The 18,794-nt window shown below is 36.7% G+C and overlaps 1 protein-coding gene across 6 annotated transcripts in view; it reads right to left on the bottom strand.

Moving 5' to 3' along the window:
* The window catches only part of CAB39L (calcium binding protein 39 like), a 127,002-nt gene that overhangs the window by 93,213 nt on the left and 14,995 nt on the right, over positions 1-18,794 (bottom strand). The gene's annotated exons all lie outside the window — the stretch shown is intronic.

Genomic DNA, 18,794 nt, shown 5'->3' with positions numbered 1-18,794 from the left:
AGCAAGGAAATACTCAAGTATTATGAATTTAATCTTCAGATTTTAAAAAGCAAGGAAGATTTTAGAATTAGAGTATTCATAATTTAATTTTAAGTGTAATTTTGTGGAAGTTTACTGTATTTTAAAATATGGCATATTTTGAAACTTAGAAACAACATTTGTAGTTACAAAAGGGAAAATTACAAAGAACACAGAAACATACAGACCCTGAAAATATTAAGTAGAACAGCTTATACTACTTATGTGTAAACCAAATACAATTACTTTGTTTAGAAGCCCCCGTCCCTCCACATATACATACACAAACACTGCTCAGGATGATTAATATCTCTTCAATGAGAATTTATAAGGCTAACGACTATTATAATACCACTTTTTCATTATTACACATGTAGATTTATAAGGTAAAATACCTTAAAATTATGCATCTCTCTGCAAAAATTGAGAATGAAGAATTAAGTAGAAAACTGAGTGGAATGGCTGGTGACAGGCTTAGACAACATTTGTAGGATTCTTTGGAATTAAAGAGGCAATGTACTCAGCTTGGAATACATGCTGGCCTTGAGAGAATGCCAGTCAGGGCCTGCTTTGGAGTTTTCTCTTCTAGTTCCTCAGTCCCAAAGACTTTCAGGTTCTGTCTCCCAGTTTATATTTCCAATCAAAATTCTCGGGCTCCTCTTCTTTTTTTATTTTATTTTTATTTTATTTTTAATGTTTATTTATTTTGGTGCGGGAGGGTGGGGCAGAGAGAGAGGGAGACACAGAATCAGAAACAGGTTGTGCTGAGAACTCAGAGCCTCACACGGGGCTCAAACTCACAAACCATGAAATCATGACCTGAGCTGAAGTCGGGTTGAACGCTCAACCGACTGAGACACCCAGGTACCCCTAGGGCTCCTCTTCTGATGACAGACCTCTCAATTACAGAACTGACAATAGTCAGTAGACCTACTGTATTTTAATCTTAGTCTCTGCAGAACTAAAGCATCCCTAAGAATATGAGCTTACATAAACTGCAAAGCAAAAATCTACAGGGACAGTTGGGTGCCTCAGTCACTTAAGCATCCAACTCGATTTCAGCTCAGGTCATGATCTCACGGTTCTTCAGATTAAGCCCCGTGGCAGTCTCTGCACTGAGAGTGTGGAGCATGCTTGGGATTCTTGCTCTCCCCATCTCTCTACCCCTCCCCCTGCCAAAAATAAATAAATAAACATTTTTTAAAAATTATTAAAATTTTTTTTAAATCTATAAATAGATTAAATTGTTTATTACCCTTAAGAAAAAAGCAAATAAAGCTTGGCTTTATTTCTTAATCTATATATCATATGTTTAATAAATATACCCTAATATACATATATTTGTATTCTAAAATATGTATTTCTTAAGGTGGTTCATTTAAAGTAGACTTTTAAACTTAAATATATTATAATGTAATTTGATTCTTAACACCTAAGAAATAGGCACCAAAGATGACTAGAAATTAGTCTGTCAATTATTCCTTTAATTTGTAGTTTTGTAAAACAGAGTTTTATTCCCTACTTTTAAAAAATGTTAAATGGAGGGGTGCCTGCGTGGCTCAGTCATTTGAGCATCCAACTCTTAATTTCAGTTGAGGTCATGATCCCAGGGTCTTGGGATCGAGCCCTGTGTCAGCCTCCATGCTGAGCACAGTACCTGCTTAAGATTCTCTCTCTCTCCCCCACTTGCACTCTCTGTCTAAAAAATAAAAATAAATAAAGTGTTAAATGGATATTATCACTAAAGGGTATTAAGTGCCTTGTATCTTCCTGAGTCCAAGATTATACTCAAAAAGTTCTGGTATACCTGAAGATATTCAGAATTTGTAAGGATGGTGCTTAGAATAACTACGAGGTAAAATTTTTTTAAGTCATTTTAGCACTGAGAGACATTATATCAATCTATGATTCTAAGGCACAAAATAAAGACAAGGTATTTAAAGTATATAGTAAGACTGACTACATATGATTATATATGTGTTTACATTTGATTCCTACCAAACACCATTTTTTAAAATGCACACAAAGAAATCACAAAAAGTGGCCATATATTAAGTCACCAAAAAAAGGCAATAAATTTCCAAAGGAAAAATGGTACAACTTCATTCTCTGAAAACAAGATGATAAAAGTAAGTTATTTAAAAAAATTTTAACAGATAAGCAAATATTCTTTAACTAATCCTATTAATACTTGAAAAAAATTTTAAGTACATTCTTCTAGGGTGCTTGGGTGACTCAATAGGTTAAGTGCCTGACTTGGACTCAGATCATGATCTCGCGGTTCATGAGTTTGAACCCTGCATCAGGCTCCATGCTGATAGCTCAGAGCCTGGAGCCTGCTTCAGATTCTGTGTCTCCCTCTCTCTCTGTCCCTCTCCTGATTGCACTCTGTCTCTCTCTCTCTCTCAAAAATAAATGTTTAAAACTTTTTCTTAAAAGTACAGTCTTCTAAAAATTATTTGAACAGAATAATTAAAAAGTACAATTACAGTGACTTTTGTTTCAGGATATGATGAAGTAACAGGGACTGAATTTACTCTTGTCTTACATAACTTAAAAACTGGGCAAAATATATAAACCAATGGTTTTTAGACACTGGACACAAGGCAGCTCAGCCCAGTAATCCCTGAGAGAAGGGAAACAAACAAGGTAATAGCCCCAGGCAGCAGAACAGGAAGGGGAACCCAAACAGAGCATGGCAGTCTCCCTGAGTTAAAGAGACAAGGGTTGCGAATTCAAAAAGGCCAATGTGCCTAAAATCACAGGGCAGAATACCAGAGAGGAGAGAGTTGCAAAGACCGTCCCAGAGATCTGCAGAGGATTCTCTTCAGATCTTCATCTGAGAACTGATTAGCACGTCAGTGAGAAAACTCTCCAAGGCCAAGAGATGAACCAATGGAAAGAATCAGGCTGAAGAATTCCCAGTATTCACACAGGGCTGGAAATAGTTTCTGTTCCCAACAGCCAGAATGAAGAAATCTCATAATATATGGAAAGTTGGGTTGAATATTCTGAAGGATACTGCCTTGGCAGTGAGACCAAATTTGCCCTAGGTTAAAAGTTGTTCTGGTGCTTCCTTATAGAGCTTACAAGTAGGTAAATTCTGAAAGGTTAAAATTCTTTCCAAATAAATTAACTGCATCCTAGAGTAGAGTCAAAATATTTAAGGGAATTTTTAGACATGTAGCACACAGCATACAATTTATAATGTCTGGCACCCAGTCAAAAATTACTAGGCATGCAAAAAACCAGGAAAATACAATACGGCTTTAAAATCTTAAGTAATAATTAAGGTGCTACTATGAGTTAAGGTAATAATAGCAAATTTATTTGTTGAAAAGACTTTCTGTCCTTTTTAACTAGCTAACAAGGTATAGAGTGATCATTTGTAACATGCATGCAGTAATATACAGTTCTCCACTAACACTTTCTGCAAGAATTTGTCTTCACTGATGATCCTAACCTAAATCAATCATTTCATCAGGGGTTGAAAACTGGTCATTTAAAAAATTCTATTCTTCTTTCTGCTATATTGGCTGGCACTGTTTTGTAGGAAAGAGCTTCTCCTCAACTATATTTCTAATTGAAAAAGAATGATAATGGCTTAATTCTCTTCCTTTAATTACCAATTCTGAGAGTAAAAAGCTGGTAACATTCACTTCCAATGGTTGCAAATAAAAGATTGTTTTTGGTGAGGTAAGTCTTTCTCTTCTTTTGAGTATCATTCAAAATCGTTCATAAATCTTTATATATTCAGTGCTTCAATAAGTTACATGCATTAGTTTTTTTGATGCCATCTTTCTAGCTTGGTTTCCCAAAAAAGAAGAGTCTGAAGAAAAAGCCTTATGTAATATTAGTTTTAAAAGTAACCCAATCACAATAAGCAGGAGTGAGGGACAAGAGGAATAAAATAAAGGAGGAAGAGCCAATTATGACAATATGCATTATCAAGCAGGCCACCTATTTAATTTGTCAGACTGAACCTCTTAAGAGCCATATAAGCACATTTCAGGACCACCGCTAAGGTATGAGGAGAAAAGAGAAAGAATACAATTTATTCACTGGCTTCATTTTCCATCGGTTAAAGAAAGGCTTTCCCAAAAGAGCATTAACTGCCATACACTTGAGTTTAACTCCTCTGTACCTCCAGGGTGCATATGTGTGAGTCTTCCCTGTGGACACGGCAAAAAGCCAGGGGCTTGCAGAACAGCAGGATATAGAGCTATGTATGGTTCCACCTACACTAGAGTTTGCACAGAGCTGAACTGAGACCAGTGAAACCTAGGGGATATGCAATGATATAGAAGAGGTATTTATAATAAGTGTGCAAATTTCCCCAAATATGTCCAGTGGAAGCCACTTCAAGATACTTCCTGCATACTTTTGATACAATTCCATTACTCCTCAAATTTTTATTGCTTTCTAGTTCACCAGAATGTCCCAGCCTCACTTTGTATTTACTCTGTCACAGATCTGGAATGAGCCATTTCTCCAGGGAGCTCCAGTGTTTTTAACGAAGTTTGGGTACCAGGCATACTCATTGCTACCGGGATGTCACTGCTTCTAGATCCTTCAGTGATCAAAGTTAGGAAATATGTTTAAAAAAATGTCATTAGTTTATATCTAACATTACAGAGTTTCAACTCTACTTTTTAAATTTTATATTTGTCTTCTCTTACATAAAAATCTTAGTTCAAAACACATTAACATAATGATGTGGTTATCTTTCAATATACCTAACATAGATTCAAAATAACATTATCAAATTTCTAACAATAAAACTAATAAGTGAAGTTTAAATAATTCTTTGCAGGAGCACCTGGGTGGCTCAATAGGTTAAGCGTCCAACACTTGTTTTCAGCTCAGGTCATGATCTCACAGTGGTGTGTGAGTTTGAGTTCAGTGTTGGACTCCACATGGATCCTACTTGAGATTCTCTCTCTCCCTCGCTCTCTGCCCCTCCTCCCCTGCTCATTCTTTTCTCTCTCTCTTTCCCTCTCTCTCCCCCAAAATAAATAAACTTAAAAAAATAAAAAATCAATTTTTCTCAGTTAGCTTCTTTTTAATTTCTTATGTTTACTTATTGAGAGAGACAGAGAGAGAGAGAGAGCAAGCTGGGGAGGAAGAGAGAGAGAGAGGGAGAGAGAATCCCAAGCAGGCTCTACACTGACAGTGCAGAGCCTGATGCAGGGCTCAATCTCAAGAACTGTGAGATGATGACCTGAGCTGAAATCAAGAGTTAGATGCTTAACCAACTGAGCCACCCAGGTGTCCCTCAAGTTAACTTCTAATTTAACTTGTAATGTACTTTTAAGCATATACAACTACCATTATATTAGAGAGTTCCAATGTCAAAATGTTGGATTAGTTTACCTGATACAAAATCAAAACTTCTATTTTACATTGTTAATTCACAATTGAAAAAAATTCCATAGAATGAGATTTTAATTGTTTATTATTAGATAGAGACTTTAACAACCTATAAATAATGTAGTGCCATGGAGTTGTATCAGCTATTGAGAATAGCAGAGAGGAAAAGTTAAAAATGCAAATGATACATATAGATCAAGTTATGGTCAAATGACATCATGGTTCACAAAATAAGCAATGATTCTACAGTAATTCAAATACAAAAACATGGTGGGAAAAGTTATTACTGTATGTGGTAGTGTAACTATGCAGAATTCCAATACCTCCTCTACCTTAGTAGTCACATTCACATTATTGAGTATTGTAAGACTTAGATTCCATCTTTGATACATATCTACTTCACTAGCCATAAGTCTTATAACTAGTTACAGAATTTTTAAAGGCACAATATTAAATTGATTAGTTCATCAAAATAACACACTGGTGGTTAAAAAAGTGTTTACTGTCAGGGTGCCTGAGTGGCTCAGTTGGTTGAGTGTCTGACTTCAGCTCAGGTCATGATCTCGCGATTTGTGGGTTCGAGCCTTGCATCGGGCTCTGTGCTGACAGCTCAGAGACTGGAGCCTGCTTCGGATTCTGTGTCTCCCTCTCTCTCGGCCCCTCCCCGATCATGCTCTGTCTCTCTCTCTCTCTCAAAAATAAACAAACATTTAAAAAAAAAGTGTTTACTGTCAGCAGTAACAATAATTGTCACAAAAACTGATGTCATGTTAAAAAAAAATCAAGACTCTAGCATGTAAAATACAAAACACACAAATACATATTTTTATGATTGTTTTATTGGCAATTTAGTGCTATTTATTGAATTAAATTATTGTTAATTTTACCTTATTGGTTTCAGGGTTGTTTATGTTTAATGAGTACATTTATTTTTTTTTACATATAAAAACTGGAGGAGAAAGTTAACTAAAACAATTGGACTGCAAGTGACAGACCCAATGCAAATAAGTTCAGCAAAAAGGGAAATTAAGGATCATGTAGCCACAAGCCTAGGATTAGAGCAGTGGTTCTCAACTGGGGAAGCATCTAGTGGGGAGAGGCTAGAGAAGCTATTGAACATCCTAAAATCAGAGAATATCCTCTCCCCCAACAAAGAGTTATCCAGCCCAAAATGTCAACAGTACCAAGGGTGAGAGACCCTGGATTAAAGCTAACTTCTGCCAAAGCTTAAATAAGGTCACCAGAGCTCTTTCTCTCTCTTTTTGCATTGCTTTTTTTTTTGTGTGGCCTTCATTCATAGTTGGGCTCTCCCTATCTGGTAGAACAGATTACAAGGCCTTGGCCCCCACAATCTCAAAAGAAGAGGTCTCTGGTCCTGATCCTCTCTTTCAATAGCCATATCAAACGTGAAAAATGATTTTGGTCCTGCTAGTTCAGGTAACCAATTGTTAATAACCGCATGCGTAAGAACAGGGCCCACTTATTAACCAGCTTGGCTGCTGAGTGTGTTAGCATTAGTGCAAAGAGATTGACAGGCCTGTGAGGTAGGAAAAGGTGAATTATGAGGCTCACTATGAAAGAGCAACTTCAAGTCAAGAGTCAAGTGAAATGTCGGGTGAGATTATCTACAGTAAGATTGAACTTCAAAGCATATGTAGCTGGATTCACTCAGTTACATTTATGCGGTACATAAAACCATTCCATAAAGAAGTTCCAACTGGTTGCCCAGCATCCACACCTACCCTTTTCCTACACCTATACTTTCAATAATGGCCCCGCCTAACATTAGGCAAGGTTTCCACACGTGACGAACAGTGCACTCACTCTTACTCAAACTTGTTTACTGCCTCCAGCTCCAATATCTGTTGATTATATGCTCAATCAAGTTTGAAGCGGCTCCTTATGGTCTATCATCCTATGGCTCATCCCCACACCAAGACATCTAATAATAACCATGGCAAAGTAAAAAAAAAAAAAAAAAAAAAAAAAGGACACCAGCAATAAATACTCCTACATGAAAAAAGGGAGATAAAAAAAATCAGTCCATAATATATATGATATTTTGTTGGACAGGAAGAGCAAGCTTCCCTGTCCGGGAAAGGAAATGAGTTCCATAGTTACCAAATTGTTTGCCCCTGATTCTAGTCTCTAACCTCTGGGAGATCTCCCCTACCAGCCATTCCCCAAAATCACACTGAGAAGGTCACTGTGGATGGCTCCTGACTGGGAGGTTTCCTGCTGAAGCAGTCCACTTGTTTCGGAATCACATTCAGTAGTCTGGGAGTTTCCAGGGGATGGGAAATCACAAGCCTTTACTTCTTAGACTTAAATATCTTTGACAATACAACTCTCTTAGATTCTCTTTGGCTTTGTGTTTTCTACTAATCAAAGTCAGAAATCCCTGAATCTGAACTTGCTGCTCTGATTTTTGTCTCTACTGGCTTCACCGCTCTGTCCATTACTCCAGCCCCCAGGTTACACTGCTTCTTCCAAACCAATGAGGGTAAACCTGCCCCCTTACACCCAGGATGCATCCCAACAGATCACGTTGTATTCTGGGGTTGACTGTTAGCTTTGCCCAAGGGCGAAGAGATGCTTGGGTCCTCAGGCTTCTCCTATGTTCTGAACACATCTTTTCTTTCTCATCATATCTTTCATATTTTCTAACCATATCTTCTCCTAGGTTCTTTCATATGTTTCTCACACTTTCTGCCTCCCTGCTTTTGCCCATACTCATTTAGCTTAGGGCTGTGATCACACTGAAGAGGCAAATAGCAAGGTACAGTGGGGTTGGAACTCAATATTCAAAAACTTCATCACAGACAATTTTTTTTTTAAGAAAAGGTAGGAACCTAATAAAAACAGCATGGTCTTACATGCCCAATGGTTTAAAAGTACATAAATAATAATAACATAAACATAAATAATAAATATGGCACTTTACTTTGAAAAAGACCTGGCATTTGCTTACGAAGGTAGGTGTTAAAGAGTTGTAGTTTGTGAGTTATTTTGAAATAGTGGTAATAGGGTTATCTGAAATCAGTTGGAAAGTTTTAATACCAAATGTACATGGATATGACTCATAATATGTGGTACACTGAGATTGCTGGTTGGTATTTGAAGTGTGTGCATGTTGGGGCACCTGGGTGACTCCGTTGGTTACGTGTCTGACTTCGGATCAAGTCATGGTATCACGGTTTGTGAGTTCAAGCCCCATATTGGGCTCTGTGCTGACAGCTCAGAGCCTGGAGCCTGCTTCGGATTCTGTGTCTCCCTCTCTGTCTGCCTCTCCCCTGCTTGTGTTCTATCTCTCTCTCTCAAAAATAAACATTAAAAAAATTGAAGTGTGTGCATGTATACATTTTGTGTATTTCTATGTGGCTTGGTTCAGCAAGGTGGTTTGTGCATTCCCATAGTGCTTCTCCGAAATGAAACTACCCAAAAGTAAACAAGGAAAGTGTATTATGCTCACACTGTTCCCTAATATATCAATCAATCATGTTGGAACATATCTGCTTCAAAACAAGTGGTATAGCAGAAATGACTATTACATTTACCATTATAAAATATATGTATGTATACATACGTATGTGTTCGAGTAGGCTAAACATATTGTAGACCTATTATTGCAATTTTGCTAATTTGAGTAACTACAGATCTTTGGCTTTTTTAGTGGCATTTACCTCTCTCTTATTCTCACTTCTTTACTTCTCATTCACGTTTTTGTTTGTTTTTCTCTATTCCTAAAGACCACAGTGTAAATCCAGAATATCACAGCTATATACATCTTAGGCAACCCAGAAATAACATTTAATTTATTTTTTGATAGCCATTAGCCTTAAAAGCCAATAAAGTCTTGAGAACCATAGATTCTACCCAAGAACCAAGATTCTACCTTGAGAACCATAGGTTCTACCCAAGAAACATAGATTTCTCTAGTTCTTCCTTCTCATAATTTCCATTTCAAACATTATTAACACTGAGACCTTGGAAGTTGCTTAAAGATATTCAAATTGCTTTCATAAAAGCAGAATATAGAAGAAATGTTATAGGAGAAATAATTTAGAGGTATCCAAGTTGCACAGAAATAAAATTTAACTGACAGAATTAAAAACACATTTCCTGTTGTGCACTTGAAACTAATATAATCCTGTATGTCAACCATACTTCAAAAATAAAGAATTAAAAAAAAAACCATATTTCCAGCTGTCCACTAATTGCTAATCCTTGGCCAAATCTGGAAATCTTTAAAAGGTCTCATAACTAACTTGAACAAGATAACAAAGCTCAATTATTCTGGTTTTTCTCTTACTCTATTCTGCTTCCCATCTCCTTTTTTTGTGTATGTGTTTCAGGAGGGAGGAAGGTGAATAACAAAAATTAGGCGACATTCTTACTCCTATTGGCTGTATTTCCAAAACACCAGGGCAGACTTTCAAACTGAGAAAAGTCAGGGTTTTTCTCTTTCCAGCACTACTCTGGCCCCCTGCTGGTTCCGAGCTGCAGTGGCAGCTACAATATTCAGCCCCAGCATTAAGATCTCCTATGCCAGTCCAAGGAATGACTGATTGCTTTGCTTCCCTAACGCTAAGATAGTATAATGTACAGCTAAACATATTTAGCAATAAACAGACACAGATATATAGCCTCTGAAGGCCTGTATGTGATAAGCTGTTCTGAATATTCTTCAGCTATCAAGCGGCTAGTTTCATAGGCTGTAGTCTCTGGCATTAGGCAGACCTAGATTTGAATGGAAACTGACTGTATATAAGTAACATAACTTTAAATCAGAGATGATAATACGGTGCCAGGACTGGCTGTGAGGATCAAGTAAAATAATATGCACATGGACCTAGCAATCAGTTAAGAGCTAAATGTTAGACATTTCTCCACTCATAAAATAAAAAACAAACTCTAGCACATATTAAAAGTATATCAGTCCACTTATTGCCCTGTCACTACTCTGGAATGATGCAGATCCACTGGAAGATTCACAAGCAGTGTGTAATCAACTTCCTTTACTAAACAATTAAAACAATTAAACAAAGGGCTATACTGGGTGCTCCAGAGATACACATACCCACATGCCAATAAGCCCGTAACTATGTGTTTAAGGACTTTTTAAATTGCCTTATATACTATCCAGAACAAAAAAACTCCAAAAGAATTCTGGATGCAACATTTTAGAAAAGCATGGGATAGGGATAATACAGAAACCCTGGATTTCAGCCTAGCTTCATCATTTGCTTGCCTTGTGCCCAAGTGAATTAAGCTTTGTTCTATATATTTAAGTAGGAACACTCCATCTCAGAGGATTATGCACACATAAGTAAATAACTAGAGACAAATTAGTAAACTAGAAAACTAGTAAAATGGAATGAGTTTAAAGAATATTTTTTTTTCTTAGACTTAACCCTCAAATCAACTAGAAAAACTTCCAGAAGCCACTACCATTTGCTCCACCACAACAGAGCTAAAGGAACAACGCAAAAAATGTCTACCTCATATCAGATTGCCCTAACGAAAAGGTAGACTTGAAGTGGGGGCAAGGGAAATGGGACTATTAGCCAAATGATGTCAGTAAAAAGTTACAAACAAGCTCAAATGTTCTGGAAGTGTGAATTTGAAAATAATAGTAAATTATCAAGGAGATGCTCTATAATAATGCTTTATTGTCTAAATGAATAAATAAACTAAAAAAATGTACAGGATTCATTCATCCAGCCATCTGAAGGCAATCTGCTCTATGGGTATACAGGTTGGAATAAGGAATTTATATTCTAATTGGGGATATAAGACATGTACCAAAAATACAGTGTAAGGCAAAAAGTTATGAATCACAAAGGAAAAGACCAATGAAATACCATAAAAATTCAGAAGAACAAAAAAATATGTGTATCTTGAGGAATCAGAGAATGTTTCGCAGAGACGGTAAGCCTGGAACTCAGTCTTGAATGATGGGTATGATTTGGTTTAGGAAGTGCAAAATGTAAATAACAAAGAAGTTAGTTTATCAGAAGCAAATGCTATGTGAATGATAGTAATAAAATGGAGAAACAAGTTTGAGCCAAATTATGGAGAGCCTTTAAGAGTAGGGTAATGAGTTCAACTGTTAATTTCTGGGCAAAAGGCAACCATAATGTGATCAAAACTCTATGTCACGATTATGAATTTGGTGGGTGTATAAGAACCAAAAGGGCAGAGAAGAGAAACAGTAGGTGATGAAATTAAATGACAGCGAAGGTTACTCAGTAGGGGAATGAGAGGACTATTGTGAGTATCAGAGGAAATAGGCTTGGCAACTGAATAAATGTCAAATTGTAATTAAGAAAACACTCAAGATAACAATGAGTTTCCTTGTTTTCTACCTGAAAGAATAGGCTGGTAATATCTCAAAAGCAATAAGGATCACAGGAGGAAAATTTTTTTTACAAAATAACCAATGCTTGATATGTAAAAGTTTGAAGTGCCAGCAAGACTTCTGGATATATGCCTGTGGGCACTTGAACATACAAAACTAGAACTTGGGAGAGAAAACAGAACCAGAGCAATACACCTGAGAGTCACTCATTCTGCCAATGGAGTACATGAAAAAAAGAGCCAAAAACAAAAACAAAACCTTAGAGAACACTGGGGCGCCTGGGTGGCCCTGCTGGTTAAGCATCCGACTCTGGATATCTGCTCAGGTCTTGATCTCAGGGTTCAAGCCCCACACTGGGCTCTGCGCTGGGTGCAAAGCCTACTTAAAACAAAAAACAAAAAACTTTAGGAAGCACCTACATGTAAAGATACAAAAAGTACAATGTGGGGTATAAAATATCTTTTTCTGTTAAGTGGAGGTGGGGCGGGATGGTCATAAGCCATCCTGCCACTATACTGTTCTTCCAGCCCCAGGGTTTCTAATCATACTGTTTCCCTCATTAAATTTCAAAAAAAATTTTTTTGGTCTGTCATAATTCTTATTTGCCTCTTATGTTATTTCCAGGGGTATAGCTGTACTTAATATGGAGAAATGGATTTTATATCATCTTTTCTGGACTGGAAGCCTTGAACTTGCTTTTTAAAACTTGCTTTTTAAAACAGTGCATACTTGGGGGCACCTGGGTGGCTTAGTCGGTTAAACGTCCGACTTTGGCTCAGGTCATGATCTTGCTGCTTGTGAGTTCAAGCCCCGTGTAGGGCTCTGTGCTAACAGATTGGAGCCTGGAACATACTTCAGATTTTGCCTCTGTCTCTCTCTGCCCTTCCCCTACTCATGCTTTGTCTTTGTCTCTCTCTCTCTCTCTCTCTCTCTCTCTCTCTCTCAAATATAAAAAATAAAACATATAAAATTTAAAACAGTGAATATTTTTCTTTTATAAGTTAAGATCACTATGAAAAATAAACATATAATAAAAAAAAGAAGAGAACTTCAAAAATGTGAAGCATTCAACAGTACGATGCTATAGAGCATTCATATTCCCCTAAAATCCTAAAGACATAGGCTGATAGAGACATCAAAGCCAGGCTGGGACCACCATAGCATACTGCAGCATAAAGCAGGCAGAGGACACTCCTCCAGGGAAACTGGTCATCTGATCCAGGTAGCATGGCCCAACTACCCTGCCTAGAAGACTGGATGAGAGGCAGAAGTCTTAATAGTGCCTGACACACAACAGTCAAGGACAAAATCAGGAATATATGAGGTTAAGGATTGAAGGCACAAGCACATAATACTGTTTCCAGGTGTTTGGTGAAGAATGGAAGGAGAACTTGAAGGGCTAAAGAAAGGGGGTTTCGTTTGCCTTTTTTTTTTTTCTTACTTTGAATTCTCAGTAGATTGAGTGGGACAGATATGAGGAAGATGCAGGAGAGGAGGGGAATAATCAATGGGATGAAATTCTTGAGCTCACAATGAAAGAAAGGATCAAGAATATAAGTGAAAAGTTTAATATCCAAGAAGAATGACACATATTTTTCTAAAATAAGAAGGAAAGATAACGTTTCAATAAAGAAACTGTCACGGTAAAGAGGAATGAAGTTAGGGAGCACACATTTGCTTTAATTTTCTCAGAAAAGGACTCAAGTTCATCTGAAGAGAATGAGGTGTAATAATAGAATGTGCTTTTGAGCAGAGTAAAAATTGATCTTATAAAAAAACATATCTAGTAAGAATAAAAGCTAAAGGTTATAATTCATGTACACCAAACTCTAAGTTTAATAGTTACAATTCCTCTTCTTTCCAAAAAATATAACCACACTAAGTGAAATACATGCTATGATTTTCTTCCAATTTCCCAATTTAGGGAATAACAAAGGATGAGGTAAGAAAGAATTGATGAAATCCTAAGATACAATAGATAACTAGCATCATAAGCAATAAAAATGGGCTTAGCGCTATAACCAGTTAAATGGTAATAATTCTCATATCTTCCTGCCCTTCTTTGCTGATCTGTTTTTTTCCATAGTTGGTACTTCTGTGAAAAGTTCTTATTTGAATTAGTTAAAAACACAATATACCTTTATAATAAGAGAACAACTCCCATCCGATTGAGAACTGACACACATTCTCTTTTTATAAGGTATATCATCTCCCAATTTTCCAAACTTTTACAAACTCACTTTTCTACAAATTACTGAAATCAGAACTACACAAAAATGTTATGTTGGAAAATCACATTATTACTGTTACAAATCTTTAAAAGTACAATTTGTGAGCTGGTGCTCACAAGAAGAAAAACAGGCTCCAAAAAGAACACAGAAAAGACAAAGAAAGAAGTAGCCTGGGTAAAGTAACAGAAAATCTTGAACAAGACATTTAATTTTCAGATTCAAACATGGCCATTTATTGCAAACAAACACAGCATTTGTGGTAAAACATATTCAGGTAATGTCCTGAACAGGAAAATATCTATAGAATTAGTTCAGTAATTCTAGTTGGATTCCATTACCATAACTGAAGACTTATAAAACATGATTTAGAGTAGGAAAAATTATTACAATCTATTAATAACTATAAAAGAAGAATATGGTTAATAAATGCAAACACAAAATTGCACCTTGTTTTACAAAACAAACTAGTGTAGTTTTCTTGCTTTATTGACTCTTTTAAAATGTATCTTTCATTTTGCATTTCGATTTCAAAATAAATGCTCCCTGTAGAAAAAAAACCTTTTTATTTCACATGCCTCTCTACTGCTTGAAGATCTCCTGTCTTCCTTTTCTCTAATTCCACTCTACAAAGTTAACCACTGTTAACAGTTTAGTTCTGTTCTTTGATTTTTTTCCCAGACATAATCTGTTTGTTTAAGTATATATACAGTTTTAAAAAAATGGTATCATACCATATATTCTGCTTTGTAAGTTATTTTTGTTTCTTAATAGTAGATCCTGGTTTCTTTACATGTCAGATTTAGTAAAAAGACTTCATTCTTTTCAAGAAGCTACATGGTATTTTTTTTAGGTTTATTTATTTATTTTAAGAGAGAAAGAACAAGCAGGGGAGGGGCAGAGAGAGAAGGGGACAGAAGATTCGAAGTGGGCCCTGTGCTGACAGCAGAGAGCCCAATGTGGGGCTTGAATTCATGAACTGTGAGATCATGACCTGAGCTGAAGCTGGATGTTCAACGGGCTGAGCCATCCAGGCATCCCTACAGGGCACTTCTTAATATTCGTGCACCACAATTTATTTAACCATTTCTCCATATGCAATCAGGTTGATGCTGTTTCGTTTTTTTCCTTCCCTATTTTATAATTTTTTTTTTTTTTGAGAGAGAGAGAACAAGTGACACATGAGTGGTAGAGGGAGAGCAAGAGAATCTTAAACAGGCTTGATGCAGGGCTTGATCTTACAACTGTGAGATCAGGACCTGAGCTGAAATCAAGAGTAGGATGCTTAACCAACTGAGCCACCCAGGTGTCCCCTTATAATCTTTTAAAAATTTGTTCAGGGATAATGTATGCATGAATTAGGATTAAAAACTCATGGTGCTAGTTGTCCTTTGAAAGAAGCTATAAAATGATCATCTAATAGTAATAAACTTTTTTTCTTAAATAAAGATCTTGGCTTTTCATAGCTGATAAACACAACAAAAGTTGTCACATTTTCAATACAATGTTATCAATAAGTCTAAGGACTTAGACACACAACTGGTTTTCAAACTAACTACACATTATAGCCTAATCCTCCACTACTTGATTAAATTTAACAACTCGTTATTGGTATTTTTATAAGCCTACTGTAGTACCAAGTTCTCTAAAGAATTCAAAAGAAGTCTGTGACAAAGGACCTGCCTTCAAGGAGCTTACAATTTGGGGGGAAGGGGGTGGCGAAACATAGTCATCTGTATGAAATAATTGCACCAAAATATAAAGACTAAAGAAAATGTAAAAGGAAGAGGAAATAATCAAGGGACCAAGAATCATAGGATAAAATATAGATCATATCTAGTGAGAAAAGGTAAAGAGTTAATGCAAGAAATGGGAATTTAGAGGCACTTTGAAAAATTACTAGGGTTTGGATAGTAAGATAGAAAGGAGGCAGGCGCCTGGGTGCCTCAGTCCACTGAGCATGTGACTCTTGATTTCAGCTCAGGTCATGATCTCAGTTCGAGAGTTCAAGCCCCATTGTCAGCTCAGGGCCTGCTTGAGATTCTTCTTCCCTCTGCCCCTCCCCAGCTCACACTTTCTCTGTCTCTCTCAAAATAAAGGAATAAACTTAAAAAAAATAAAAAGGAGGGGGGAGATATTTCCAGCAAGGGGAAATGTTTTAGCAAAAATCTGAAGACTGGAATGAAAGAAGAAATAAAAGGAAAAGGGAAAGAGAGCTAGGAAAGAGAGAGGGAGGAAAAAAAAAAAAAACATGGCTAAGAGGGAAACATAGGGAGGGGGTGCCTGGGTGGCTCAGTCAGTTAAGCTTCTGACTTTAGTTCAAGTCATGATATCAAGCTTCGTTGAGTTCGAGCCCCGCATAGGGCTCTATGCTGACAGCTTGGACCCTGAAGCCTGATTAGGATTCTGTGTCTCCCTCTCTCTCTGCCCCTCCCCCACTTAGGTTCTGTCTCTCTCTCAAAAATAAACATTAAAAATAAAAATAAATAAAATGTAAAAAAGAACAGAAAAAGGGAAACATATAGGGATAAGGTTTTGAGATGGAATGGTGAGCAGGGAAGGTTGTTGGTTTTTTAGGTGCATACATTTGTTGTCAGGAAGAAACCTGTAGAGAGGTAAAACTGAAATACCCTAATGAGAAAAAAAGCCAGTGGTAAGGGAAAAAGTGAAGATAAATAGTGAGGCATTTAGAGAGATCCCCTCGATGGCAGAGAAAACCCAGATATTAGCTGTTCACCGCACACTTGGTCAAACATGTTTTGGCCCCATATCCAGGTACACCAAGGATTTCCTGATTTTCAGAAGTTTTTATTTGTGGGGTCAGGGTTAGAGTCACTGTTACATAACACACAGTATTTCATATAGAAAGTCCCATCTAATATCTCTCCAGAGTTCTTATTCCCTTCTTGCTGGATTTTCCCTGTGCCCTTCAAATTTTTATTTTCATTATTTCTGTCCCAGGGTCTACTTCCAAATCTATATACATAACTCATTCTAGACACCAACAAAACAGTCACTTCCAATTGACAGGACACACTTAAGGCAATTTAACAATCATCTTCTGACAGTTGACAAGCCCCTTGTGGACTCAACATTCATCACAAATGAATTATCAAGGCATTTCTTCCAAACAAATCCAGTGTTTTCTACAAAAGCCATTCTTATGCCAACTACCGAAAGATTGACAGTTTCTCCATTTCAATACAGAATCAAAAATGTAGGAGGACAAATACATTCAGGATATCTTCCAAAAAATTTCTACAAATCACTGGTCTGAAAAGGCTAAAATGACTACCCCTAAGAGCAAAGGAACCTAGAAAAAAATGAGCATCTGGCATTTGCAGCTTCAATCATGGGAAGAAGGCATGAAAATATGAGGTTTGGTATGACTTTTGCATAGACCGTCAATAGTCTGCCACAAAAGTTAAGTAAAAAGCACAATCAAGATACATAAATTAGTGATTACAACTATACTTTTTGAGTTTATATTCCTAAATTCCAGAAATTAAATGGCTTACCTCAAAGTATTTGCAAAGTTGTTTTTAAGTGGATACAAATTTAAACAACTTCTAAATATTTAACACTCATCATTATTTATACAGCATTTTATAATATCAAAGAGCGTTCATATATATGTTCTCTATAAAAGCCTTGAAAAGAACATAAAGGAAATATGATTCTAGTAGCTCCACTTTAAAGATAAGAAATATAAAGTGAATTACTATAGCAGATTCAGATAAGGAAATTGAAACTGAAAGTTAAAATCTTGACTTAGGGCGCCTGGGTAGACCCAGTTGTTAAGCATCTGACTTTGGCTCAGGTCATGATCTCACAGTTGGTGAGTTCAAGTCCCATATTGGCTGAGCACGAGTCGGAGTCCACCTCTGTGAGCTCCAGTCCCGCTTTCGGTAACAGCACGAGCCCCCCCTCCCCCCTTCCCGAGTGAGCCCGGCTTCTGGCTAGCTAGCTCGCTCGCTCTCTCCCTCCCTCCCTCCCTCCCTCTCTCTCCCTCTATCTCTCTCTCTCTCTCCCTCTCTCTGTCTCTCTCTCGCTCTCTGCCCCCCGTGGGATTCTCTCTCTCTGCTCCTCGTTCGTATGCATCCTCTCTAAATAAGTAAATAAATAAATAAATAAATAAATAAATAAATAAATAAAATAGCAAGCTTGACTTAGATGCCAACTTGTCAGTGGTATCAGCGGGGTTCAAATCCTACCGCATTTTTACTAATATCCGCTCTTTGGTTTGGTACAGCATTACGTTTGAAACAACATTTGGTTAATTGTGATTTCAAAATTACTGTAATTTTGATCTTTTATACTTAAAAACATCTCACCAGAAGAGCTTATTTTGTGAAGATACGTGCACCACAAAAGATGTTTTCTGAATAAATGAGTTTATGAATAGTTTTAATTCATTTCTGGCTAACACCCACAATCAAGAATCATCAAGAATTTTGACATAAATATTGGTTTAAAAGTTATTTTTACTAACCATTCCTCTGACAACAAAAAGGAATTCTTTGCCTCCCACAAAGTTCTTTATTTAGACTTTTTTATTTTCATTGTTGTTCATTAATTCTAGGTTCATATCTGCTCAATATTGCTAATCGTACATTTTTATCAAATGATATCCTCACAACTCTTCATATTTTGGATATATTTTGTCTTTTTTCTTTTCATAGCAAATACATGGAATTTATCCTGTGATATCACACAACTGCTAAGTGGGCTGAATGTTTTTGCTGGGTGACTGGCAGGACTGAATGGTGCTGCTATTGTCTAACAAATAGTTTTTTTTCATTTTCCATTTATAATAG

Source organism: Panthera leo, chromosome A1, assembly GCF_018350215.1.
Source record: "Panthera leo isolate Ple1 chromosome A1, P.leo_Ple1_pat1.1, whole genome shotgun sequence".
Taxonomy (NCBI): Eukaryota; Metazoa; Chordata; class Mammalia; order Carnivora; family Felidae; genus Panthera; species Panthera leo.
Note: the sequence above shows the minus strand (reverse complement) of the source record. Positions and strands in the feature narration are given on the sequence as shown.